Below are 27,507 nucleotides of genomic sequence, written 5' to 3'. Positions count from 1 at the left end.
CAGCAATGAAGAAAACCTTACTCAGGCAATGGACAGTCTAGACATTTAAGATTGCATTTTCTGCAGTGTACAAATGCTTCCCTCAGTCTTAGTTTCTCTAATCACAAAAATTAACTGCTTTGGTAGTGATTACAGGGTTAGAGTTGCTTATCTCTTTGTTTTCCTTTGAACAACTTTGTACAACATGGACATACATGATATGATCTACCTGGATGGTAGACTTCATTGATAGAAAGTTTTCACTATTTTTTTTTTTTTTTAATGAGAGGACATCAGTGGAATCATAGCAATTGCCCCATGCCACACGCTCCCTAGGAAGAATTCTTAGTTCTAGCCATAGGTAGAAGATGCATTATGCTACATGTATCACTGTGTTCTTTGTTCTCTTTCTAATACATATGTCCTTTGTCTAAGTTAAGCATTTTTTTTCTTTTGCATTTTTGTTCTCTGTATTATCTTGTCCAGTTATTTGCATGTGGTGCACCAAGTTAAATGGTACCAAGTGACTGGTTTTACAGGTCTTTTAAAGCAATGGAAAATTTTCAGTGAGGAAAATATTTATATTAACTGTTTTGAAGTTCTCTGCATCTCCCAGAGGCTGAGGGTGATATATTATTTTCTCTTGAAAATTGTTCCTCAAATTATATCATTATTTCTTCCAAAATAACTTTTTTCCCTCTTGTATGCTCTCCTAGAGCTTAGTTTAGATAGGCATCTTTGTTAGCTTCTTTTAATTATTTGAATGCATAATACCATTGAGTTTTCCACTTTCTCAGTTGAAGTACTTGAATATGTCATAAATTCTATGCTTATCTTAAAGGTGTGAAATTCTGGTCTGTCACGGCCAACTTTTAAGTTAAATCAAGAATATAGCAGACACGATATCATTTTAGTTTGAGCTTATAATTGTATGTGAATGCATGGATATTTAGGTGTATATTTTGTGTGCATAAACATAATGTTTGTATGTATTTTAAAATGTAAAAGGTGTCTCATAGACATAATATCATTCATTTGTAACAATTGGTCTGTGGTAAAGTAATTGATATTATGCTGCTAAGGAAATGAAGACTTTTTAATTTGTTGCCAAAGATCACCTCATCAGTAAATCAGTAAATGGAGAAGTCAGAATCAGAAACAAGCTTTCAAATTTTAATGCCCCAAATCAGTCAATCAATCAATCAATCAATCAATCAATCAGTCCCTTTTCTCTCTTCCCCTACCCCATCTTCCTCCATATATCTGGCTATCTACCTTGTTTTGTTGTTGTTGTTGTTGTTGGTATTTCTTTTTTCACTTGTGTACTCTGTGTCAAGCACTCTTCTAGGTACTTGGATTTATTTTTAACTAAACAGTATAAAAGATCCTTGCTCTGATGTATGTTATATATATTTTTTTCTATCTGACAAACTCTTATCTTTAATTAAACATAAAATGTATTTCAAGATGTAACTGAATAAAACAGAGAACTTGCTAGGAATAGGAGTTGAGATATGGACTTATTTGCATTTCTTGTATTCCTATATATCTTTAAGTTCTCAGGTATGTTCTAACCTGAAAATGGATTTGTAAATACTTTACATTTGGGTATTATAAAAATGTCTATTGATTAATTTATAACTCATCTTTGGTTCTGAATGTGATAATTGCAATTTACCAAAGTGAAATGCTTGAATTACAATGGATTGAAAAAAAATATTTTTGGACAAAGTGATTTTGTACATTCAAGCAATCTAGCTGCATATTTATCCTCTACTTTATAATAGTCTTTGACGGTCATAATGCATTGAATTTACAGTTGGTTGGCATTACATAGTGTTTAGGTAATATAAAGAAAAGAGTGAGAAATAAATGAATTTTATCTTTTCTTTTAAAAAAGTTAACAATATCTTCCAAATGATAGTAGTTTGTATTTGAAAGAAACAAAAAAAGAAATAATCTGACATTTAACACCCGTTTTTTTCAGTAGTTTGGCATATATTAATACGAGTCTTAGGATCATTGAACTGAAAGGATATTTATTACTCATTAAATTTATTTACACATGCCCAGTGACTTAAAAGTAAAAAAAAAAAAAAAGAAAAAGAAAAGGAAGCCTGAAGTCTAACCTCCTCAGAGAAAAATCAATCTGTACATAGAACCTATCACTTGAAGATAAACCATTTTTAGATGGTATCATTTAATTAGCCAATGAAGAATCTATCTTGTGACGTATATATAAATTGTAAACAATTAAAAGTTGCCTACACACACTTGATTCAGCACAAATTTACTCCTATAATATTACATAATAATAAAATTATATCCCTGAATTAAGACCTTCGACTAATGTGCCTTTGAAATGAGCTGAATGAAGGAGTAAAATTAGAATGCAATAATTAAAGGTATGAATTAGTTAAATTCAAAGGATATTAAGCCATGGTGTTTTGACAAAAAGTTTTACAAGATACTAAGCCTTTAATTTAGCTACTTTTACCTAATAATATTCCGGAATTAATTTTGATAGTGTTTGTAATAAAAACTATAAACTGAGTGGTTTTTTTAAATGCAAAATCTACTACAAGCAGAGGATCGGTTGCTTGTTCTGTGATTCTGATTTCAGAGGCAAGGAACTGAATACAGTGTAAGGCATTCTTGGTGACAGTCCTCATTCAGAGTGACTGTCTACCCATATGCCATATGCCACATTGTGAAACTCTCAGCGGTGGACCATAGCGTTTGAGTCAATGTGAAAACTGTAGTTTTGCTAAGATGACACATATTGCTACTGCAGTCAGTCAGATGAAATATTGACCTGGGTGAAATTTATAATGTGGGGTAGAGCATGATAACATCCGCTGTGACTGATAGAGAAGCAGGGTGCAAAGATAAGTTCCAGGAACTTTTCTTAAATGTAACTACATAAGACAGTGTGATTGGATGGGCAAACGTTCTGACCTGTAGAGCAATAAAGAGCACATGCTTTCAAAGATGTTTTTTGTTTGTTGGCATGCACTATGGTAAAAATATGGTTTCTGAGAACAGACTACCTGAGGTTAATTTTTTCCCACTCCATTCAGGCCTTATTTTTTCATATAAAAACTGGCGGAAGTAAAAGTACCTACTTCATAGGGTTGTTGTGCAAATGTTGTGAGCTTATCAGTGCAGAGAACAGGGACTGACATATATTATAATGTGCTCAGTCAGTGCTGCCCTCTTTTAGTGTTTTCACTGTTCCTGACTTGCTTAGCATTGTGTGTGTGTGTGTGAGTGTGTGTGTGTGTGTGTGTGTGTTTTAATCAATTCAGGAGTTTCATTAAAAACCCTATTTACAAATATAAAAAATCTGATATATTATGAACACAAAACACTTGGGAAACAGTCATGCTAATTACTCTTTAAAACTTGATGTTGATTTCAGGAGTTTTGAGTACTAGATATAGCCTTATCAGTTACTGCATATAGATTGCTGATATGTCTTATATTTCACATTTTAAATGTGAAAAATGAATTAAGTAAAATTGAATTAAATAACTTTTAGGAGCTATTCCAAACTTTAAAATGATATAATATGGGAGATATGTATGCATGTGTGTGTCTATATACAAATGGTGCCAGAAAAATGTATACACATCTTAAGAAAGTAAAACTGTATCAAAATTGTAATACTCAACATATACCAATATCAAAAGATGACTATAAGTCACGTTTGACTTCTGCAATTACAAGATATGCTTAGAGTGGTTACCATCAGCGTCCAGATACTTCTGATTACAGCGAACTACTGCTTGAGCAACATTGTCAAAAGTGTTCACTTGTATAAATTTCTCTGGCACCCCAGAATTATTCATATATATATGAAGTCCTCTAGTTTTCTCCTTTATATTTTACTCAATTTACTCTACTTGTTTTATCTTTTATTCCATTTTTTTATGATTTGATGAGAGTTTGAAATGTGTAGTGCTAAAAGGCTTTATTTGTTTTTATACAGGTAGAAATCAACCCTCTCCTGCTTTTCAACAATAGCTCATTGTTTCACATGGTTGGTGAAGTGGAGATAAGCCTACTATCCTTCTCTCATTCGTGCTGTTCTCTGTCCCTAACACACTCTGAAAGGCAAAATAAGATTCTTTTGATTTCTAAAATCTGTGTGTGTGTGTATAAGTTTTTGTTTGTTTGTTTTTTTAGTGCATCATCTACCATGTGCCCAGTCTTATATCAAAAGAAACAAACAACAAAAAAAGGAATAATAAAATTATCTTCCTTATAGTTTATAATCTTGTAAAATCAAGGTGTTAATGTAAGTGTAAAACATAACAGAACAATCTTACATATCATTTCACTAACATATTCTTTTTTATCTTATAAATGCTCTGACTCATCCATAAATTATTTCAAGCATAGTCACATGATTATTGAGCACCTATGACATGCCAGCAATGAACAAAGCACTGTTGCTGATCGCAAAGGGCTCATGGTCTAGAGATCAACACAAAGTTGGACATAAATAATTATAATACATTGAGATAAGTTTTATATTAGAGGTTTACACAGAGTGCTGAGGAATCATAGACAAGGAATGACTTATTCTATCTGTAAAAATCAGAACATTTTTTCCAAAATAAGCTGTCAGTAGAGTTTTTAAAAATGAGTAGAAAATTTTCGAATTTGAGACCAGCAAAGGATATTTCAGACAGAGTGGCGTCCAATATGTACAAAGTCAAAGTGGGAGGAGAGAAAATAGTGTGTTCGGGTAAGGACTGGTGTTTATGACTGGAGGCAGTGATGAGAGGGAGCCAAAGTATCAGAAGAGATGCTAGTTGTACGAAACCAAGAGGGACAACCTGGTGATAATTGTATAACTATAGGCCTTGGTTGGAAGGTTAAATTGAAATTTTCTAAATGTATACACTATGGAAAGTCTGTAACGAGATAGAGCACTGTGGTTTCGAGTAAATGTGGAAAGCCTCCTAAAAGAAACAGACAGCAAGATTAACCAAGATAATTTAAAGTAGACTGACCCATCAAAGGAGCAAAATGGCCAAGAGAATACACTTCATTAGATTTCAAATAGCATTATCAGATTCCCCATTCTATTAATTTCTTTTAAATAATGGATGCTATCCAAAGGGATGGCTAATTACTCAAGAATACAGAAGGAGGCAACAACCCATGGCACAATTGAGGAGAATATCAGAGTTTGAGGTAGAGTCCTTGAGTCAGTAATTATTCACTCTTGATTATCTTGACTACACATCAGCTGATGAGAGGAAACATCTGATCCTGCATGACCCAATGGTTCAGTATTAGGCCAGGGTCAGCTGGAAGATCCAGAGGAACAAACATCCTTCTTATCAGATGATTCAATTCATTGTAGTTATATATATTTTTCAATTACTTGAACAACATATATAAAAGCTATTTATTAAACATTTATCTTAAAAGGAAAAGAAAGCATCATCCTATTTCCTTCTTGGTGTGATTTAGGTGGTATATGATTCATGGTAAACACAAATGAGGGAAGAGGATCAGAAGGAGCATTAATGAAGACCATATACTAATTAGTTTCACAATTGTTTCATAGGACAGTTCCCAAAACCGTTATTCTAAATGTATTCACTTATACAATAAGGATGAGTTTCCAACATGGAGAAATAGATGGCATCAAATGAGGGTACAATTAAGTAGGCTTTATCTGTAGCCTCCTACATCTATTACGCTGTAGGTACTCTGTTAGGTAGAAGAGATACAGAGATAAGTGTGGTGTCGATGTGCATTAAGAATATGGGTGTCATGGCCAGGCACAAAAGACGGTAGGAGAGGTCACTCCAGGAAAGCAAGACAACTGTCTGTCTGTATCTAGTACTCCTTCTTCTTTGCCTAGATTTTAGTATAAACTTTCAGAGCAACATCACATAATGGGGTTTAAGTGATAACTTTAGGAAAGAGAAATGCTCTTGACAGTAGAAGATAGGTAGGAACTGTGAGGCATTAGAGAGATGGAGATTATCACCAAAAAAGTAAATATTTTTGGGAAAGTAAATGAAAAAAAAAAATACTAACATATAGGATTTTGATACTTACGCATTGGGGATATAAGTAATTATATAGAATAGTTTATTCCCTTGAAGTCAAAGATTTTGCCTAATTCTTCTTTGACTACCCATGACGTGGAAAAGGGTTTAGCAAATGTTTATTAAAAGAATGCCTGACTACCTGAGGGAAGGAAGGAAGGAAGGAAGGAAGGAAGGAAGGAAGGAAGGAAGGAAGGAAGGAAGGAAGGAAGGAAAGAAAGAAGGAAGGATAGAAACTGGTTTTCTTTCTCTTTGTATACTTTGAATTTGCTATGTTTGAGATGCTCATTCGGGAGCAAAGATGATATGCTTTGTAGCTATTGGATATACAAGACTGGAATGAATATATTTAGTAACCATCTTCAAATTATTGACATGCAAAAACAATGACTGAAGGATATCAACTAGAGAAGAAGCTCTAGGGAATTCCATTATTTAGAGGTTGTGAAGAGGGAGCCCAACAAATAAAGGATATTCAGAATCAGAGGCCTTTGATTCAGCAGGAGAACTAAATCTAAACTATTAGAACTGCCTCTTAACATTAGATGAGGAAGGAAAAGATGGTGCTGGGGGTAGGCAACCCAAGCAAACCTTTATCCATGAAAAATATATCGGAACATGGCATCCCTTTTTCCTCTCTCTCATAGCCTCTCTTCACCAGCTTGTCACTAAAACTCTGTAATAGTTTTCCATTACTTGTAGGATGACAAAACTGATGTAGTTTACAAGGTCCAAAATGGTTTGTGTGTTCCACCAACATTTGCTATCTTGTCATCTCTCTTACAATGTCTTCTCTGTCTCACCACTGAGATTTAGCTCATTCCATTCCTTGTGGTTAGCAGGTTCCTTGCAATATTCTTCACATACTGAACTCCTAACTCAGCATTCATATCTCACTTAAAGAAGTGCATCCTTAAAGAAGTCCTTTTTGATCTCTTTGACCAGATGAAATCTTCCAATTACAGGCTCTTACAACCTTATTTAACACTTACAAAAGTTGCAATTGGAGGGTTTCTTGGTTGATTAAATTAATTCCATTCTTCACCACTAGACTTTAAACTTCACGAAAGTGATGGTGGAGTCTGTTTTGTGTCCACCATTGAATCTCTAGCACCTGGCAAAATGTCTAGAGTAAGGGTAGCAGCTAAATCAATGGTATAGGTAAGCAGAAGCTGGCAAAAGCACTGAGGGAAAAGCAAAAGCACTGAGATGCTAGTGAAGTTTAATCATAGAAATAAGAATTAAATTGACTTTTCTAGAGTACTAAATACTTGTCCATGTCTGCAGCCTCCTTGGCACTAATATGTGGATGACCCCATAACTAATCATAATATGTAAGTACATCAAATAAGATGATAGGTTGTGCACATTGAGTTACATGCCAAACAACAAAAATACCATCAGTATCTGCTTGTAACTTTTGATATAAATAAAGCAAGTGTCCTTTGGAACAGACAGATAATTGAAGAATATAAAGAAGTGCAGACTCAGTAAAGAGGATAGAAACTGATATGTGTATATGTGTGTGTGTGTGTGTGTGTGTGTGTGTATGTGTTTATGTAGGTATAACTAATGTTACTGAAACCAGAAAGAGTATACTTGAAAATGTGGTGGCCAACCATATGAAGGGTAGCAGAAAGTCTCAAAATATAGGAACACTTTAAATTGAAGGGAAGGTCACTGGTAGCTTAAAGAAAGTAGTTTGACATGCTAGACTGCAAGGAGTCCAGCAGGAAATTGATTGTTAAGCTCTGAAATCATGTCCAAGCACTTTAGAACTGAAAAGGAATAAAGACCTGCTGGACAGAACTGTCAAATGTTGACTCCTTCATAAATGGAAAAAAATTTATTGGATGGCTATGTGAAATATTAAGTAAAATTTACTGTTTTAAATTGGTCTTTATAACTTGTACCAAACATACTTATAATAAATAAGTAGATATTAAAAGTCTAGTCATTATGTTTAAAACATCATAATGGTTAAAAGAAAGCACAACACATATCCAATTTTTGTTTTAAATTGTGGGGATGATTTAATCGGCAGTTAATTTATTCTTATAAAAATGATTCTGTTTCAATTGAAACCATGTATAAGCATCTTTTTAGACAATAATCTGCCCTTGCTTTGTAAGCAAATGAACAAATACACCTCCTCACATTAAGACTTGGACCCTCCAGAAGGCCACAATACATTTTAAGCAAGTGATTCTGTGCCAGGAAATATTCATGGCCTGCTAAATAAAAGATCTCCCATATCTTAAGAGGTTGGAAAAATTAACTGAAACCCAAAGATAGAAAGATATGCAGCAGATATGGATTAAAAATCTCTATGATTAGAGAGCATACTACACTATAATATCCAAGTAGGAATGCAGAATAAATGTATGTGCATATAACATTATGTAACTTTGCATATGTAAAAATATAGATACAGTGATAGAAAATTTTGTTGTCAAAGTTGTCTGCACAGTGAGCTACTTATTCTGGTAACTCTACAATAATTATAGAATTATTCTTAAGATATTTCTAATTTGTTTAGGAACAATCACTTTGATTAATTTATTTGTTCTTGTTGTTGGGAAGGGCAAGACATTTCTAAACAGTCAGGAGAGAAATTATATCCCTCCAAAATAGTCTGAATAACAAAGCAACAATATTTGATCACCAACTCTAGCAGCTGGCATGGTAGGAGGAGTGTGATACACCATGGATTCAGAGAAAAGTGAAGTCAAAGAGGGATTTTGAAATTCAAAGAGTTGGCCACAGCACTGAGTCTAGGGATGACCATGATAAGACACTTAACCTCTCTGTGTCTCAGTTGCCTCATCTGAGGAATGTTATGAGGACCAGTGAAATGGTGTGTACCATCCTCTTAGCACAACACACCCAATTCATGCTGGATAAATGCTCTATCTTATTATTATGCCTAACCTGCAAACTCCATGCTTAATGTCCCGCTGCCCTCAGACTCACCTTTGGGTGTTGGTACATGTTCCTTCTGCTCAGAGCACTCTGTAGTGTCAGTTCCTTTTCATCCTTCACATCTCAGGTCAGATGTCTCTACTGGTGGGTTTGTGGTGATTCTGTCCCACACCTTCTTGGAATGGTGAGGTGTCCCTCCTTTGTGCTCAGACAGCACCTGCGCTTTCCCTGTCGTGCATTTTAATTGTAATTTCCTTCTCTGCATCTACTATTAGATTCAAAGTTCCCTATGTTTTGGGATTTCATATTCACTGCTGTGTCAGCAGTGCTACCAAGGAGGAGACACTCATTAAATGTTGATTAAATGAATATATGGTGAGAGACCTGAGACTTAGATCCCTTTGGAGAGCCATAATCTGACAGGTTTTCTATGTTACAGCTTAATTTGGGTCTTGCAATTGAGAGCCAGAACTGGAAGCTCTGAGGTGTCTTTCAGAAGGTGGCAGAGCAACTCACTCCTCTGTGAATCCCTGTCTACCCCTGCCACAATAGCATTGTTAGAAACAGCTTTCATTTCGAGGGTATCTTGTATAGCCCCCAGGCTTCTGCGGCATCACCATCTTCCCCAATAGCAGCAAGGAAGCAAAGCATTCTAAGGAGAGTCAGTACATGTGATCCTGTGTGTGTGCGTGCGTGTGTGGGAATGCCTCACTCAGGATACTGCTCATCTGAGTATTCAGAAGCTTTTCTCCTACTTGTCTTTTAACGTCTTTGTCTTTGTGAGAAAAACAATACATAAACTTCACCAGCAGTGGTATCTGCAGGAATCAGCTTGGGCGTTTGAAGTCTACAGGGACCTGAAGAGCTGGAATTAGAAGTCACAGGGGCTACACTGGAATGTGATGCCTCTTTGCTCCTCCTGGCTCTTCTCACAGCATGGGGGATGTTTTCGTTTTCTAGTGTGCTGTATCAAATTATCACAAATTTAGATGACTAAAACAATAGACTTTATCTCACTATTCCCACAGGTCAGTGATACAGGCTCAGCTTAGGTAAGTCTCTTGCTCTGAGTCTCAAGAGGCCTCAGTAAATGTGCTTATCAAGCTGTGTTTTGTTCTGGGGTTTGAGTTCTCTTTCAGGCCTTGTGGTTGCTGGCAGAATTCTGGCTATCAGAATTGTGGCTGTAGAAGTGAAGTCCCCGTTTTCTCACGGGCTATCAGCTGGGGACTGCTCTGAGTTCCTACAGGTGCCTCAGTTTCTTGCCAGAATGTTCTCTCAGGCCCTCTCTCAACATCCAGCTTACTTCTTCAAAGCCAAGAGCGGAGTCTCTTGCTCGAGTTTGATAACATGGAGTCATATGACAATATAATCATGGGAGTGACACCTCATGACTTTTGTCACGTTCTTTTGGCTATAATTCAGTCAAGGTTCTGCCCACGCTCAGGGGGAGGGAATCATACAAAGATGTGTGGGTCACACCTTATGGTGTGTCTGCCACAAGGAGTGATCACAGCATATTTTGAGACCTCTAAGACCACTCCCTATCCATTTGTAGAACTTTCTAGAAATCTCCAAACTTGCAAGTGGCAGAGCTCCCTGGGGAAATGCTCATTTTGAATGAGAAAAAAGGAATCAAGAAACCAAGAGACAGTGATAATTGGGGTCAGAAAGATGGCCAGCTGCCTCCCAACCTCTCAACCAGGTATAGCTATAGTCAAAGGTACTTATTGTAGGTTTGGAGAGCTGGGGCGAGGTTCTGTATGTAGGGTTTGGCTCATTAGACATTTTTGGATTAGGGACCCATGTTCTCAGCAGGAGGGCAATTGAGTCACATTGCTGATATTATCACTTGGGGTCACCATTCCTGTTAGCCACTTAATAAGGCAGAGTATCAGAGGCCTCCTGCCCCAGGGCCCCTTTTGCAGCTACAGACAGCTCCCCCTCCTCTTGCATTGACGGAAGTTCTGAGGAGCCAGCAGAGCCCTTAAGGAGCTTGGACATATGGGTGTGTATGGAGGTGGTGAGGGGAGGTGGGGAGGTTACTGCCTGTCAGAAGCAACTGCTGAGGGGCTGTGCACAGTTTGGATGGCACAGCTAGTCTTTCAGCAGCCCCACTCCTCACATATTTTCCTCTTTTCTCCTTTCTATATGTCTCAAAACACCCTAATATTCTATTCTAAAATACTTTCCCTGACAAGCAAACCAAATCAGTAAGCCTCTTGAAACTTCTAATCCAAAGTCAAGTGTCCAGATATACAGAAACTACAAGATGAAAAAAGAAGTAAGTACATGTGGAATATTCAGTAGGAGAAATAGCGAAAAAGATCCTTGTGTTAGGCCATGCCTATTCACACGGGGACAAAACATTTAAATTTGGGAATCTGAGAGGACCATCAGTGCATCACTCAGTCAGTTAAATATGAGGAAGGATGCGATTTCAAATGAAAAAGAGGTTGAGCCTGAAGTAGCATCAGTGTTTAGCAAAAACAGCTTTCTGGCCAGTGAGCTGAAAGGGAGTGCTGTGTTTCTCTGAATTAATCTTGCAGGCTTCTGCAACTGGAGAGTTTTGCCAGCATTCACTTGCGTAGGACCGAATGCATGGCTACGACCAATTTTGGCCTGTTCACAGCATAAAGGGGAACTTGACATATTTGATGCTGAGGCGCTGGGGAAAACTTAAATTTCACTAAGTGGCCCTTCAATGCTCTTCCCTGAGTCTCAGAAAGCTGTGTGAGAGGCCCAGGCAATGGAAGGCACCTGGCTGATTTGATAGGATAGAAGTGAAAGGGGGTGGGCAGTGGAGTGGGGATAACTTTCAAGACACTGGGAGGACACCCTAGATGCCACAAATTATCTCTTCTCAGTTTTCTCCCCTTCCTTAATCTCAGATGACATGAGGATGATGTTAGCCACGCAGGTTCAGGTATGGCTCAGGAAGGGTGGCATGGTGGGACCAAGCCAGACAACAGATCAGACAGAAGCACTAGGCTTGTCAGCACCGTCTGACCAAGCCGCTGTGACATGTGGTTACCCACCTTCAGTTAGGGCTGGAGGAGGTTTCCTTGGCATCTGGGTGATACTTTATAAAGTGCTTTCCCACATAGAGCAGCCAAGCAGGTCTGGCATCTAGGACAGTGCTGTGGCAACAGCCGCTAAAGTACTCGTGGCTGATTTCCGGCTGCCTCTTGGGAAGGACCACTCTGTCCCAGAGTCTCCACCCAATCAGGGAAAATGTGAAGACCCAAATAATTAAGCACAGTCATGAAATGTATGCTATTGAACAAAATGACAAGTCGTGTGTCCATGTCAATAACAGATAATAAATACATGGGGAAGAATTTATCTTTTTTATATACATTAGGATGTAGAAGATAAAAAAAGAGAGATAAGCCTTCTTAAATTAACTTCTTAATACGCTGGCATTTTACAGCAAAATATTCATGTCCCTTCCTCCACAGGCTTCCATAAAGGCAGTCATGTTATGAAAGCCATTTTATTGAGACATCCAGAAAGTGATGACTTTGGGACAATTACCTTGTAGTTATTCCACTGAGATTGAATCAAAGTTTGCCATGGTTTCAGACAACTCTTTTGAAATCCGTCTCGTTTTAATAATGCAGTTGCTCGGGAACATTTCCTAAAGGAAAAAGACAAGGACATCAGCAGAATACCACTATATAAAAACAAAGTTAAAAAAATTGTGTGTAGAAAGGATGTTAAGGGTCAACCTTTAAGATCACAAAAGCAATAAATTCCAAGTCTGAGGTTGAAACATAGGTCTTAGAGTTTCTCATGGTACCATCTATTACTGTTTGTACTGAACAATTTTTAATGTTATTCTGCTAAACCCAGAACACATGAGGTCTGCTACAAAGGTACATTTTAGATTCTTAATATTAATACAATGTTTGCATAATACTTTACCTTTTTTTCCAAAGGAGAAATTTCACATGATCTAATTTAAGAGCCTTTGCAGCTTGTTCAATGGCCTTTTCATTAAATCACATCACCTCTCCCCTTTTTCATTCCTCTTGTGACTGAAAAGTACAGCTTAATGGGAACCATAAATAATTCTATGTTTTATTATTGTGCTGGATGGAATATTGATTATTGAGTAAAAAGGCTTAACAGTTGGATGAAGGCACACAATACAAAGTTAGACCTTCTTTCTTCAAAGCTGTATGTGTGCTGTCCATGTTTTCCATCACATTAGAGCTGTCCCTTTAGCAACAGCTTTGTATCTTCTGACCCTGAAACCAATTAAGCTGAATTCAAATAAATTCAACACCAGTGTATGCATGTGCTCACATTTATCTGGTAATATATTTTTAATTTGTTTCATGTTTTGGTAAACTTGAAGATTGTAATAGAAAACATCAAGTACAGTAGCATAATATACATGAAAGCTATGAAAATGTATTAAATAGAACAAGGTAATACTCAAGATAACTAACTTATTTCAACCATGGATCATTATTTGCAGACAGCTCAAATAATCTTGTATATTTTCAGGCTTTTGCATTACTTGACTATACAATGTACTGGAAGAAGATGAGCTCTGCAAACTCTAATATTTAGGACTTGCAGACCCCTTAATTGGGATTCTATTAGAAAGGAAAAACCACTACTGCATTTTTAATAACGACTTCCTAATTTTATCATGGGTTGACGTAGCTCTCAAATAGCAAAGAGAAATGACTAAGCTGCAGCTTAGTTATTATATTATTACTGCCTAAGTATTGATTTGGTAATAAATGATAATTAAAAGCAACCTAAGTTTGCAAAATAAGCAACCCAAGTTTGCAAAATAATTCTGAATATTTCAAATAACTCTACACCCACAGAATGCAAATTTTATTTTTTAATTGTTTTAATTATTTTCTTTTGGAAGTATTTTATTACAATATAGTAGCTACCATACAATATTATATTAGTTTCAGGTGTATACCATAGTTATTCAGCATTTATATCACCATGATAAGTCTAGTAGCCACCTGACACCGTACAATGTTCTCACAATATTATTGACTATATTCCCTATGTTGTACATCATATCCCCATGACTTATTTATTTTATAACTGAAAATTTGTATGCATATTTTAAACTCACTTACACAAGATGCCAAGCCCACAGAATACAGAGGAAGAAAACTGTGGAACAAACTTTCATGTGTAGGATATGAAAAATCATAAAAGCATTATTTGTGGTCATCAGCTAAAGCTCTATTATGAACTATAGATGTGGTAACCACCTAATGTTGTAAAATAGTCTGGCTTCATAAAATATGGAAAAACAAGTGCCCTGTCCTTCGGGATAGCAACATCAAATTATTTATGGATTAACTCTTGCAGTTGTTAAAGAATGAAATTCAACCAAGTAAATTTAGAGATATAATTGGCTTTGTTAAATGATTAATAAATTGGGTAGCATGCCATCTAGCTAGTAGAAGGGTGCTCCGATGGGTTGTACAACATAGAAGGTTATTATAGGAAGAAGGGAGAGGTAAAGGAGCAGTAAACAAAATAGAAGAGGATTGTTTTTAGACTAGGACATCTTTTGGGAAGACAGGGGCAGTAAGGGTTTTTATCATGTAGATTATTTCTTCTATCTATAAGGAATGGACAGGGCCCATGTGACAAATTACCTCATTGATATTGAACAGAAAATTTCAGAGTGATTGACTAAAATTATATTTCTGGGAGAGGTTAAAACAGCAGTCAGGTCAGGTATTAAATCTAGGTTTAGTATAATGGGCTTTAGCATACTCATAAGTGATGCCATTTTGGGCTTGTGATTTTTCTCTTTAATAGTTAATTTTATGATGTCGCTTTCCAATGTGTTCTCTTAGGTATCTTATTTATCTTCCTTAATGTTGTATCTCCTGATTCATGTTTTCATGAAATTTTATTTTATTATAAGTGGATTGCGAGCCTCAGAAAACTTAAATGAAGATTAATTTTCTCCTAATATAATTTTATGCATGATGTTACCTCTCCAACTTAATTTCCACAGCGATATAAATAAGGGGAAGAGATTGAACCTATTGTAACAGTGGTTTTTGTCTACTTATAAAGACCTATTAAAATAAAAGGTTTTAATCAATAATTGTTTAAATAGATGCATGAATAAAAAATGATTTGCTTATTTTTACTGTAGCTTAATATTGTAAATAATTATTTAATATTATTACTATGGCTAGTATTTATATCGTATTTACACTGTGCTAGGCACTGTGTTAAGCATATTGCAGGCGTTTTTTTTCACCTCAACCCCACAACAGTCCTAAGAATTGGAAATGATTTATTATCACAGTTTTATTGATAAGGAAACCTAGGATTAGTTAGGAAGATCACACTGTTAGTGAGTGATAGAACGGAGAAACAAAGTGAAAGTTGGTCATTTACCTCCAGAACTTTTATTAACAGATACTTTGTCATTTTATTTCTTTGTGTGTGTATTTTGATGTATGGATGTGTCTGCGTTTTCCACATCCTTATTATATTTATATTAAACTATATAGCCATACTTTTTCTCCTTGGCGTGCTCTCTCTCTCTCTCTCTCTCTCTCTCTCTCTCTCTCTCTCTCTCTCAATATATATAATTATATATATATATATATATATATATATATATATATATATATATGTATATATTAAAGACTGGTAATGGGACATGTAACATACTTATCTTTTTAAATATACCCCAGGTATACAGACTTAGATGTGATTTTTTGAAACCCTCTCTAGCAATTATTTACTAGGATAGTCACAATGAATAACTGCTTCTTAGACTCATGGATGCAGAATATTTTTGCTCATTATTAAACTGCCCAATTCTGTTATCACTAGAGTCAACTTTTAAGTTCTTTCAAGTCAAGCTTTAGAAGGTTCTTGAATGATTTAGTCAACAAGTCTGCTTCAAATACAACATGTTAATGAACCGTGTAAGAGCTCTCAGCCCCGTTTCCATCCATGATACTGAGCATCATATGATACGTTTGTATAATAAAGAAGCATCCTACACTCCATTGATTTCAAAACCATAACACTGGTAGCTTTGTTCATCTTTGGGTTTGTATTGGTTATGATAGTTGACTCCCTGACATTTATTTCTACTTCCCCATTATTAATTTAGGCTATTTTTGCAATCCCCTTTACCTTGCAGAGATTTAGAAATGGAACTGAAACCTAAACTTTGGCTACATTGTCTGAGTAGAATCCTACTAGGATTAGAGAAGAGTTGTGGAAATTTCTTTTTCCTAAAATGGAGACATAGCGGTGATGAAACCCCTTTTGTGGAACTGCTGCAGATGTCTTGCTAACTTCAAGTAATCAGAGGTCCAAACCAATTAATATAGGAGGCTTGAGAGCTGGAAATATTTCAGGTCTTTGAATGAGGTCTTTCAACCAACCCTGAAAACTTCTTACCTTTAGACTATTAGTTGAGACTGTACCTTTCATTATTGTTTGTAGTTTTGGGTATTTCTTTCATTTCATTATTTCTTGTATTATACATGTGCACTGAAAGCATATCTACTATGTTCCTATGACGTCAGTACCACATCTATGCTCACATCTTGAATGGACATAAATTAGACCTTTCAGCCTGCTGAAAAGACAAAATCAATTTTTATCTAGAACTGTAACATAAGGCTATATTAGAACAGAGAATATATCTTAATATATACTTACTTTTTGTTGCATAGCCTTGACTCAGGTTTTTGTAGTAATTGTGGGTGGTGATGGTCGCTTTTACCTCATATCGCACATGTTTATTTAACAGCAACTTTATTCAAGGCACTCTAAGGAAAATTATAATAAGACCCAGCACTGACCTTCAGGTCACTCTTTAGGGAAGGAGGCAATTACTTACTTAGGAGTGTGTGTAAGGTACTGTGAGGTTCACAGTAAAGCTGAGTAACCTGATCTACAGCATTAAGGGAAGATTTCCAAGAGGAATGCTTTTTAAGCTTAGATAAAACAAAACAACAACAACAACAAAAACCTGAGCAGAAGATAGCCAAGTAAAATAATGTGGCATTTCAGATCACATATACAAACAGGTAAGAGACAGCAATTTGTATTGACCTATATGCAAAAAAGTAGTATACCAAAATCACAGTTAGGTGACACATGCTTGGAACAAGGTGGCATGGGGAAAGATCAGGTTAGAGAACTTGACAGGGAGGAGAAAAAATATTGCAAAAGCAAACTGCTAAATACTTAGTATGATATGTGCATTGTTATCTATATGAAGGAGAAAATCACTGAAGAGCTTTAGTTTTCTTAAAGGAGTGACAGGCATATATTTGTATTTTAGTGGAAAAAAATCCCTTTTGATTGTATGTTGATGGAATGGAAGTAGACAATTTTAGGACAGAGATGTCAGTCAAGGGTTTGTTAAGAGTTATTGAGGAAAGAAATGATGTGGACTGAACAGAGATTGTGGCATGGGGACAAAAAAGATGAATTTGAGTAAGTAAAGTCAAAAGAATATGCATTATGCAGCTGAATAGGAGTTCATGAGAGCTGTCTTGGGAATCATAAGAATACAAATAAAGATATGAAAATGAATGAAATATCCCAGCAATATAAGAAGAGAACAATTTATTTTTTAAAAAAGTAAAAAAGAACTAAGGCTAGGTCTTTGAAAAATATCAAAATTAGGAAAAGCAGAAAGAAATATAGACAGCCTAAATAAGTAGACAAAAAAAAAAAAAACTAAGAGCAAAATAATATACTATGAATTAAGAGAAAAGAGTGTTTCATGAAGGTGGGAGGAAGCAATAGTGTCAGATGCGGTACTGGTTTACATGAGGGGGAAAAAAAAACTGGGAAGTGTTCAATGGTTTTAGCAAAAATGAGGTCATTGGTGACCTTGGGAATAGCAGTTTCCATGGAGTAGTGTAGAAAGAATACAAATTAGGATGGGTTTAGGAATGAATTGGAGGTAAATTAGGAGAGGCAAAACTCAAGCACCTAATGTGAAGGGAAAAGGAGAGGGTATTAAGCATAAAGAGTTCTTGACAACTAATGTTGGTCAAGAACTCTGCACTGATGTATGGTTTGTCAAGAAGACTATGTACCCAAGAACTGTCAGTGCAAACTGGGACTTATGTGTACCTATGCTGTTTACCAGACACAGATTGGTACCTGTTTTGCATTTAGAATGATACTTAAGTCATAACAGTATGCTGACTCAACAGACTGATTCATACTTGATGGAGAGTTTCTCTCCAGTGTGCATGCAAAGTGCAGTGCTCGGCATATAGTTATTCTTCAGTGAGCATCCGTGTGATGCGGTTAAAAGACTGCATCTATTAATCTTGCATTGCCTATGACTTTGTGAAAATCAATTCAAATCTTTGGTTTTCTTTGCTTGTAATTTTCCCCCCCAAACGCTGGTCCTATATCGGTGTAAGATAAGGTTCTGTCACTTTCTTTTTGAAATGATTCAGTTTAAATATATTATTTTTGCATGTTCTTTAGAACACACCATTAGAGAAATGCACACATAGTTAAAAAAAATCAGATACCTTTTCAAAGTGAATTGTATGTACCAAATAAGAAATTTTCATCATAGCACACTTCCATGCCTTTTTATTACTATTGCAACCATAACACACATGATTTCAAATACTGAAAATAATTATTTTCAAGTATCAAGTGAGAGTAGAATGCCTAGTTTCAGATAACAGCACTTTATCAATTACAAAATATATATGGTGAACCTGTATTTATTAGAAAATAAATCATAAACTGTTGAAGCCATAATGGAATAAAAAATAACATAGCTGAATTATTCTTTAACTGGTTTTGATAGTAAGACATGCTAGAAATATAATTTATGCATACACTTACTAAAATTTTATTTCACAGGAAAAACTTTGGAAAGATTATATAGCTCAAAGGGAAAAAAGAGTTATTTTAATAAACAAAATGTATGATTATCATTCGATGCTCATACTATACATATTTAGAAAGGAAATTCCTAATCGTAATAAAAAGAACAAACTATAAAATAAATGAAATTGAGTTCTTCTGCTTTGTTATTATTAAGGACAGCTAATTCATCCTTCTCTTTAGTCATAGCAGAAAGAAAATGTCCTGGAATTCACAAATAAAGCATCAAGGCCGTGGTGAAACCTAACAATTCAGAGGGAGATTAAAGTTTCCACTCAGTGAAACACAGCAAGACTGTCACCTATCAAAGGCTGCACCTTTGGAGTCCTTGTAATAAAGGTCTGAGGGATAATCTAATGTGCCATTAACATCAAAGTGTCTGCCAGCTTACAATTATTGGTTTTACTTTAAACATGTTGAGCACCAACCACCTGGCTTGCTTCCAGATTCTTAGTTGCTTACAGGGTAAGATCTGAAACTTTATCACAGCAACTTAGCTCTTTGAAAACAGACTTGCCTATATGCGGTTTAGGAGAAAACTTGTTTTCTGCAAAATATCACTTCCTTTTCTAAAGTATGTTTAATTCACCTAGAACAGCAATGGCATCCATCATGCAAGATTCCTACGATTACCCCACATATGTTACAACAGAGTAAATTTAGATCTAAAACTCTAGAAAAGAGTAATGTAGATTGCTTGGTCACTGCTGATATCACTGAGTCCCTACTTCATTGTTGGCAATTGCAGCTGTTTTTCCTACAGTTTATTAGATCTTTATCTATCATTTAACATATAGGTAATACGATGTACTGATTTCTATGTGGGATCAGGGAATGTTTCTCTACATAACATGAAATAACATCCCACAGGGCCAGTCATAGATGTTCTGTATTAGTGAATGGTGGCATTGCCCCTCCTCCCCAAATTCTCACCTCTCACTTGTGAAACTCATTATTTTCTCTTATCCAGCTTATCCAATTATGTATTTTGCTTCCTGCTTTGATATACATAAATATGCATATTATTGTCACTGACTCAATACCGATGGACAGGGGACCACTTTTATTTGGTGTTCCTTTTCATTAGATTAAAATATCAAACAGGTGCCACTCTTCTAAACTTTGTGCATGTTTTATTTCATTCATCCATACTACAGCCTTCCGGGGTAGGTGTAATTTTCCGTGTGTGTACGTGCGTGTGTGTGTGTGTGTGTGTGTGTGTAAAGAATAGAGAGAATAAACAGGCCAAGAACATATATATGGTCAGTAACCTAGTCAGAGTTGAAATCAAAATTCACTGGATTCAGATCCTTTGCACTAGAATACTCGGCTATTCTCCCTTCTACATCTGATCACACTTGAAGTACTTGTGATACCTTTTATGTGAATGTATTTGAGAAGAAATTTCTTGAGCCCTTTTGTAATTCTGTCTTAGTCAAGCAACAACAACACACACACGCACACACACAGATATTGAGCTAATATTATTTTAAATAAATGTGAAATTTTTAACTTTACAATTTTTCTACAAAGAAAAATAATCAGAGAAGTGGGGCCATCTTCTGAAACTGGCAAACTTTAGCAAATCAATTAACTGATTTAAGCTTCAATTTCCTAACTTCTAATATTTGCCTTTGTTACAAGATTGTTGTTTGAGATTAAATAATACAATTAGTGTACATGTTTAATGTCAACTCTGAATTCCTACACAAATGTAAAATATCATTATTATAATGTTACCAATGTAGAATTCTAGTCTCTGTTAGTTAGGCAAATCTAATAGAATATCAAATAAGAACTATATAAATACCCTTTAAATTACTTAGTGCATGTTCAGAAGAAATGAGATACAGAAATTCTGAGGGTTTTCAATTGGACTTACTAATATAAAGACATTTATTAGCATTGAGATTATGATGATTCTTATACATATTTGGTTTCCAGAACTAGATTATTCTTTGGTTAATTAAACATTCTGCTTCATAATAACTCATAATAATATTTCCTTGTAAATAGTACATAGGTAATTACATAGGCAGAAAATTAGAAAGTCAGAACATAACCAACCAGTTAGGTACACATATCTAATAAAGCAGAGTTTTGCATATACCTCAAGTATATGAAAATTCACCAAAAGAAATCAAAATATGTTTAAAGGGTCTTGCCTAAGGATAAGTTATCTCTTTTAGCATAAACATTGCTTGGTGCCAGAAATATTCTCTTCTCAACTATGTGCCTACTATCATCTGGGCTACTTCTTAAGCAAATACTTTGCTAAAGGGGATGGTTTAGATAGTTTCTCTTAGTGGGAAAAATCTGATTTATACTCTTTATGTCTGAGTATCAGAACCATCAATGATACGAAACTTCAGGCATAAATTTTTAGATAGCTTTTTATTTCAACTTGAGCAGGCTCTTCAACCACCACAACTGTAGTAGATATCCATTACTGCTCATGATTGTGTTGACCCTGAGAAAATGCAGTAAGGGAGGGGACGACCTGTTCATAATGTAATGGAAATTACTTTTCCCATCTGGCACATAAATTAGACAGAAAGTTTAAAAAAAGGGGGAGTGTTTGAAGTAGTCATCTTTTAAAGGTCAGATTTCCAGTGATATCTTTGGCACATATCTGGGGAAAGAAATTATTCAAAAGCCTTTGCTGCATCCTGCAGAAGTAAAATTCCTTTTGTTGTTGCTCAGAATTTTTTCTTTTGGAGTGTTCTCACATAAATACTTGAAAGCAAAATTTATCATTGTATGTTCAGTTCCTACTCCTGATTAGAATAACAATATTTTGGCATCATCAGCTTCTCCTTTGTGATAAATTCTGATGTTCTACTAAATAATTAGATAACTTACGTGGGACACATTTTGTTTTATCCCAAAGATAACTAGTTGAACTGAAATTGATTTATACAAGCATTGTTGTTTAAGTGCTAATAACGTCTTTGTGTTAAAGAATGAATGGAATTGAAAAGGTCAAAATCTATTTGACTTTCTTTAAATGTCTGATAGCTTGTTTACTTGAATTTATTCTATTTGAAATGCCAAGACATTTGCCCTTTTCATGTAGATTGTAGGGCTCTTCATTAATATTTCTTTTCTGACATCCATTCATTACAAAACATTAAACATCGCCCAGTACATCTACACATTTATCAAAGTCAGTTAAGAAGTTGTTCCTACCTTCAAATAGCACACAATCTCATGGATGGAAACAACCACTTAAAAACTATAATAACCACCATGTTTAGTACCACCATTTTCATTCATTCAATACCCATTTAAAAAGTTTATTTATTATATACCAGGCACTGTTCTAGGATCTAGGCGTACATCAGTAAATAAAACCTACACAATTCCCTGACTTCATAGGGAGCTTTTGTCTAAGGAGAAGCAATTAAATGTTTTAGATGCTGATCAATAAGATTCACATCTTCTCTTCCCATGGGAGCTTGCCAGGGCACAGGTGGGCAGAGGAGGTGGACAAAGTCTTTTCTCATCTCTGCAATAAGGACAATATTTTGTGTTGCTCAAATTGAAAAGACTTCTAGATAATCATTTTATACTTTTTGAAATACTGTTTTCACTACAAATTATCTATAAGCTTATATTTTGCTTATATTAATGTAAGTAAAGTATAATACTGTATCATACTGTATAAACCACATTCTCTATCATCACTTTCACCATTAAACTCCTGACTGTTTTAGACAGAACTTTATTCACTCTATCCTATAAACTCTTAACCCTTTAAAAAAATCACTTCAATGATGCCCATTTTGATTTTAATTATGTGGTTTTTCACACCATTCCTAAATGTCAAGCTTCTTACAGGCAGAAACTATACAGTAGTCATGATCCCATTATCTCTGGGATGTAATACAGGTTATGGCTCATACCAAATGAATATTTGCTGTATTAAGTTGACATATAACCAATCTAAATAAAGCATAAAAAAAGAGCACACATGCATGCACAATATCTTTCATTCTTTGTCTCTAATTGCCATTTTGAGTTTCAGTGTAATTTTGAATGCTGTGTTTGTGTCCATATCTTAATATTCCCCAATCTCCCAATATATTAGACATAAAACTTTAGTTTCTGATTTCTGTAACTGAACTATTTTCCCCAAGAAGAAAGAACAAAAATATCAGATTAAAATGTTATTTATTGTATTGATATAAATGTTTTTAGCATCATTTCTACAATTCAGGTTTTTAAAATGTGCATTTCTAAAGTCATCATTATTGTATTTTATGAACACATGAACCTATATCATTGTATGAGAGGGTCTATAATATAATTATTCATTATTTATAACTTTCTTATTCATTTACTCTCAAATATACTTAAATTTCTTAGGTTTTTGATATTCAGTTTGCTCATTAATTTACAGATAATATCAGTTATAGTATATGAAGCAAAATTAGAAAAAGCATCAAGGTAATGATTTTCTCTTTTCCATCTGGATACATCTCACGATCTCTCTAGACATAAGAAGCCACAAGTTCACATTTTCTCTACAATGGCTTTGATAATTCCTGATAACATTCACTGGTTAGTGGAAATTAGTTCCCTGAGGAGTTGTCAGTTGACAGGCTCTGTCTGCTTAGTTTGACTTTGCTGATCTCAATAAGAATTAATTCTCCTAGCTGTGGTGAATATTTAAGAATTGCAATGGCATACATCTAATTGCTGACTAAGTGTTTTCTGTTGTTTTAAATAGGAATCTCACATACATAAAAATAAAACATTAGGATTTACTGGCAAAAAGAGTATGATTCAAAAGTGCCAATCTTTATTCCTTTAGTTTCAGAGACAAAATTTTGGGAATAATACAGTGTTCACTCTACTGGAATACAGACACATTCTCTGAATGTAAGGTTATTCTTGTTTTGTTTGTTTGTTTTTTTCTCATACCAAACTGATTATAAATGCTTCCCTTGATTAATTAAAGTCTCAAGAACCTATTTTTGGGGTTCAAAATTCTCTTTAAGCCAAAGATATTTATTCCATTGTTTAAAGAAATATTTTTACAAAAATCATTTATCATGTACATTTTAGATTTGATGTAAAATAGATGTAAAAAAGCATCTTAAAACTACTTATAGTTAGAATGACAGTGAACTCAGGTATACTTTTATGGAATTTTTTTAATCTTCATGTTGTTTCTTCAAGTTCATTTACATGAACTTCCCTGAGGAAAACGTAGTTGATTTCCTTTGGTTTTAGTCTCTTTTTCTATTAGATTTCTCTTTCTTTGTCTGTAAGACCAGCAATAAATAGAGTGATGGGTGTGGATGTATAGTTTCCAGAGAAAACTAGAACCATGTGGCTCAGAGCAGGGTCCAAGTGTTATTCATCCTTTCTACCCCAACATCTAACACAGTGCTTGACACATAGTGTAGTTCAATAAATGTTAATTGAAGTAAATAAGTTGTACAAGGAGGTCAAGGGCAAGATCTACTGAAACAACATATTACTGTAATTTAAGAGAGAGGCACAAGGGATATAATAGAGTCATGAGTCAGAAACTTGGAATGTGAAGTTTTCATCTAACATTAAAATGGGAAGTGATTCTGGCTCATGTTCCAAGTTGTACTACTACATAATTTAATTCCATTATAGAATAGCAACACCAAAGTTTTTATTATATCACGCATTTCTCCTACTATGCACCCAATATACCATGTTTCCCCGAAAATAAGACCTAGCTGGACCATCAGGTCTAATGTGTCTTTTGGAGCAAAAATTAATATAAGATCTGGTATTATATTACATTATAATATAATGTAATAGACCCAGTCTTATAATATATTAAAATAAGACTAGGATTTATGTTAATTTTTACTCCAAATGATGCATTGGAGTTGATGTCCAGCTAGGTCTTATTTTCAGGGAAACATGGTAATGTTTCCAAATCAGAAGAGAGAATCCTTTGGATCAGATACCCCCGTTTTTTTTTTCACTGATTTCTCTCAAATACATATGCTGAACTATTAAAATTATGAAAATTATATTTAAATGCAGACTCATGAAAGTTACTAATTGTATAATGTTAAGTAAAAAAAATCAGGATAGCATAGTGTGATCATAGCTATATTTAGCAAAGAACAAAATTTGAAAAACAATTCTATACACATGTTAATATACTGAAAGCTGATACATCATAGTAGAATAGTCATAGTGCACATATCAATAATTCATTTACATGAGGGGCTTGGTCATTTGCAGTATCAATTACTCTATCCTGAAGAAACTGTGCCTGAGTTCAAATGAAAAGATACTATAATAAAACAGAAGTATTTGTGAAATCTTCTAATGAGTCATAGGGAGCAGATGTAAACATTTAGTAGAGTGTGGCAGCAGTGGTTATGACCAAGATGTTACAACTCCTTCTAGAGTTACTATTGGTGTTCTTTGGAATATGAAATAGATACTCTCTGAGCTGTGTGAGGGAATTATTCCTGGGAGAGATGCATTTAGATGATATCACAGCAGCATTTCAGCTTTATTAGTGCCTGAGGCAGGTTTCAGAAGTCATGTGAATGGAAAGAACAGTGGCATAAGCGTCTCAGAAGGTATCAAAATTATGAGCCAGTATTTGTAAGGAAGAAAATGATAAAAGCCAAATGGAAAGAAGACTATTTCATAAATACACTTGAAACTTTTCCTGGAGAAAACAAAACAAGATGGAAAGTGATTCAAGGAGACTAACAGTCATAAAATGAGTAGGCAAGGTGATCCAGACAAAGACATTTGATATATTACTCTGACATTAGCATGATAAGTGGGAACATAAGTTATATATGTTTTTTAAATGCCTGGGGAAAATGAAAATTGGTAATTATTTACCCTAAAACAATCACAATGCTTTTGTCACGATGCTGAAATTTCATATATATTTTTTTTATATTTTGCAAATTTTCTGTATTGTAGTTAGAATGTTTTTTCTCATTAAAAAATGTGTGCACCTTCTTGTAATATATTTTTTAAAGAACCCAGTGAAGGTAGTCAAAACTACCCTGATACAGATAATGTATGCTCTCACCACTTCATCTCATTTATTTTTATTTATCTCTCTATCTCATTTTCCCCAATGGGATGATTCCTAAGCTCATGATGTCTCTGAAATTCTAAGTGTGAATATTTAGAACAGATTTAAGATACACTGCATAATTTTTTTTTTCTTTTTGATTGGTGGTAGGGAAATCACTACTTCCCAGGCACTCAAACTTCTGTCCAACCACTAAATACAGCAATGTGCAGCATAATGATATTTTGATCAATGACAGATTATTTATACAATGGTGGTCCTATAAGATTATAATGGAATTCAAAAATTTCTGTTGCCTAGTGACATTGTAGCTGTTGTGATGTCATAGTGCAATGCATTACTCACGTGTCTGTGGTGATGCTGGTGTAAACCTATGCTACAATTCATATAAAAGTACTGTATGGCAGAGTTCTGATTCAAGATGGCAGAGTGGGTAAACACTGTGCTCACTTCCTCCCAGGATGACATCCCACTAAACTACAGAACAGCTGTCATTGAGAATCTCTTGAAGTCTAACTGACAAGAAGGCTACAAGATACAACTGTATCTTGTTGTATAACTGACAAGAAGGATACAGGATACAACTAAAGATACACAGATGAAACCACTTCGAGACAGGTAGGAGATACCAGAACGTGATGGTACCACACCCACATTTGCCGGTTAAAAATTAGGAGGGATATTTCAGCTGTGGAGGTCCCCACCCTAGAAGTAAGGGATCTCAGCCTCACACCCCATAATTCCAGTGCCAGAAAGAGAAGTCTCTATAACCTCTGGCTGTGAAAACCAGCTAAGTTTGAGGCTAAATGAGATGGAGGGCAATTAGGTTCCCAGAAGCTACTCTTAAAGGGCCCTCACATCAATTTACTTGCTCATGGACTCACTCACTCTGAACTTTTAGCCTTGGGGCAGCAGCTTGAAAAGTGCCAGGGACAAACAAGGAGGAACTAAATTATCTGGCTTCAGGACGAGGGCTGAAGGAACAGCTCTTTCTCAGAAGTGCTGGCAGAAGCCGTTGTTCCATGGTTAAGCCCCTCCACCAATCCTGCCTACACAAACAGGCGGCCACCATATCTGAGTCTCCATCAACCTAACACCATTGGCCTCGACCGGGTGATTCCCTGAAGCCCCACCTCACCCAACTCATGTGCCCACCCAAGCTGCTTCCAGTGACTTTTCCATGTAAATGACCCACCTTAACTCATGCTGTGGACTTACATAAAATCTTGTGACAGTTTACAAACCCCAAACAAGTAGCATCTGGCTTTGGCATGCCCTGTACCTCTTGCTAAGCAGCCGGATGACTGCTGTTAGTGGCAGCCAGCCTCAATTCACAGCTTAGCCTTTTCCAGGCACCTGCAACACCAGCACAAGTGGCAACTGTCTGCAAGTCACTTTAGAGCTCATGGCAAGTGGCCCAGGCCAGGCACAGGCAGTTGCTGACCTTGCTCTGCAACAAAACCCCTCCTCAAAGGCCCCAGAACCAACACACTTGATAGCCAGCTTCAGATCACACCAGAGCATGATCCAGCCTCCCTCCACAAATGACACACCCAAAGGGCAGAC

At 35.4% G+C, this 27,507-nt stretch overlaps 1 protein-coding gene across 7 annotated transcripts in view; it reads left to right on the top strand.

Annotated features, from left to right (window-relative positions):
- MGAT4C (MGAT4 family member C) overlaps nt 1-27,507 on the top strand; it is a 684,332-nt gene that overhangs the window by 497,308 nt on the left and 159,517 nt on the right. Inside the window, exon 5 of one of the 7 annotated variants that reach the window (XM_081059247.1) lies at nt 26,402-26,559. The exons of the other annotated variants lie outside the window; for them this stretch is intronic. The gene's annotated coding sequence lies outside the window, so the exon portion shown is untranslated. The remainder of the gene's footprint in view (nt 1-26,401; nt 26,560-27,507) is intronic. 7 annotated transcript variants of the gene reach the window in all.

The sequence above is a fragment of the Rhinolophus hipposideros genome (genome assembly GCF_964194185.1).
Source record: "Rhinolophus hipposideros genome assembly, chromosome: 9".
Classification (NCBI taxonomy): domain Eukaryota; kingdom Metazoa; phylum Chordata; class Mammalia; order Chiroptera; family Rhinolophidae; genus Rhinolophus; species Rhinolophus hipposideros.
The sequence above is the reverse complement of the archived record's forward strand: the minus strand, read 5'-3'. Positions and strand labels throughout refer to the sequence as shown.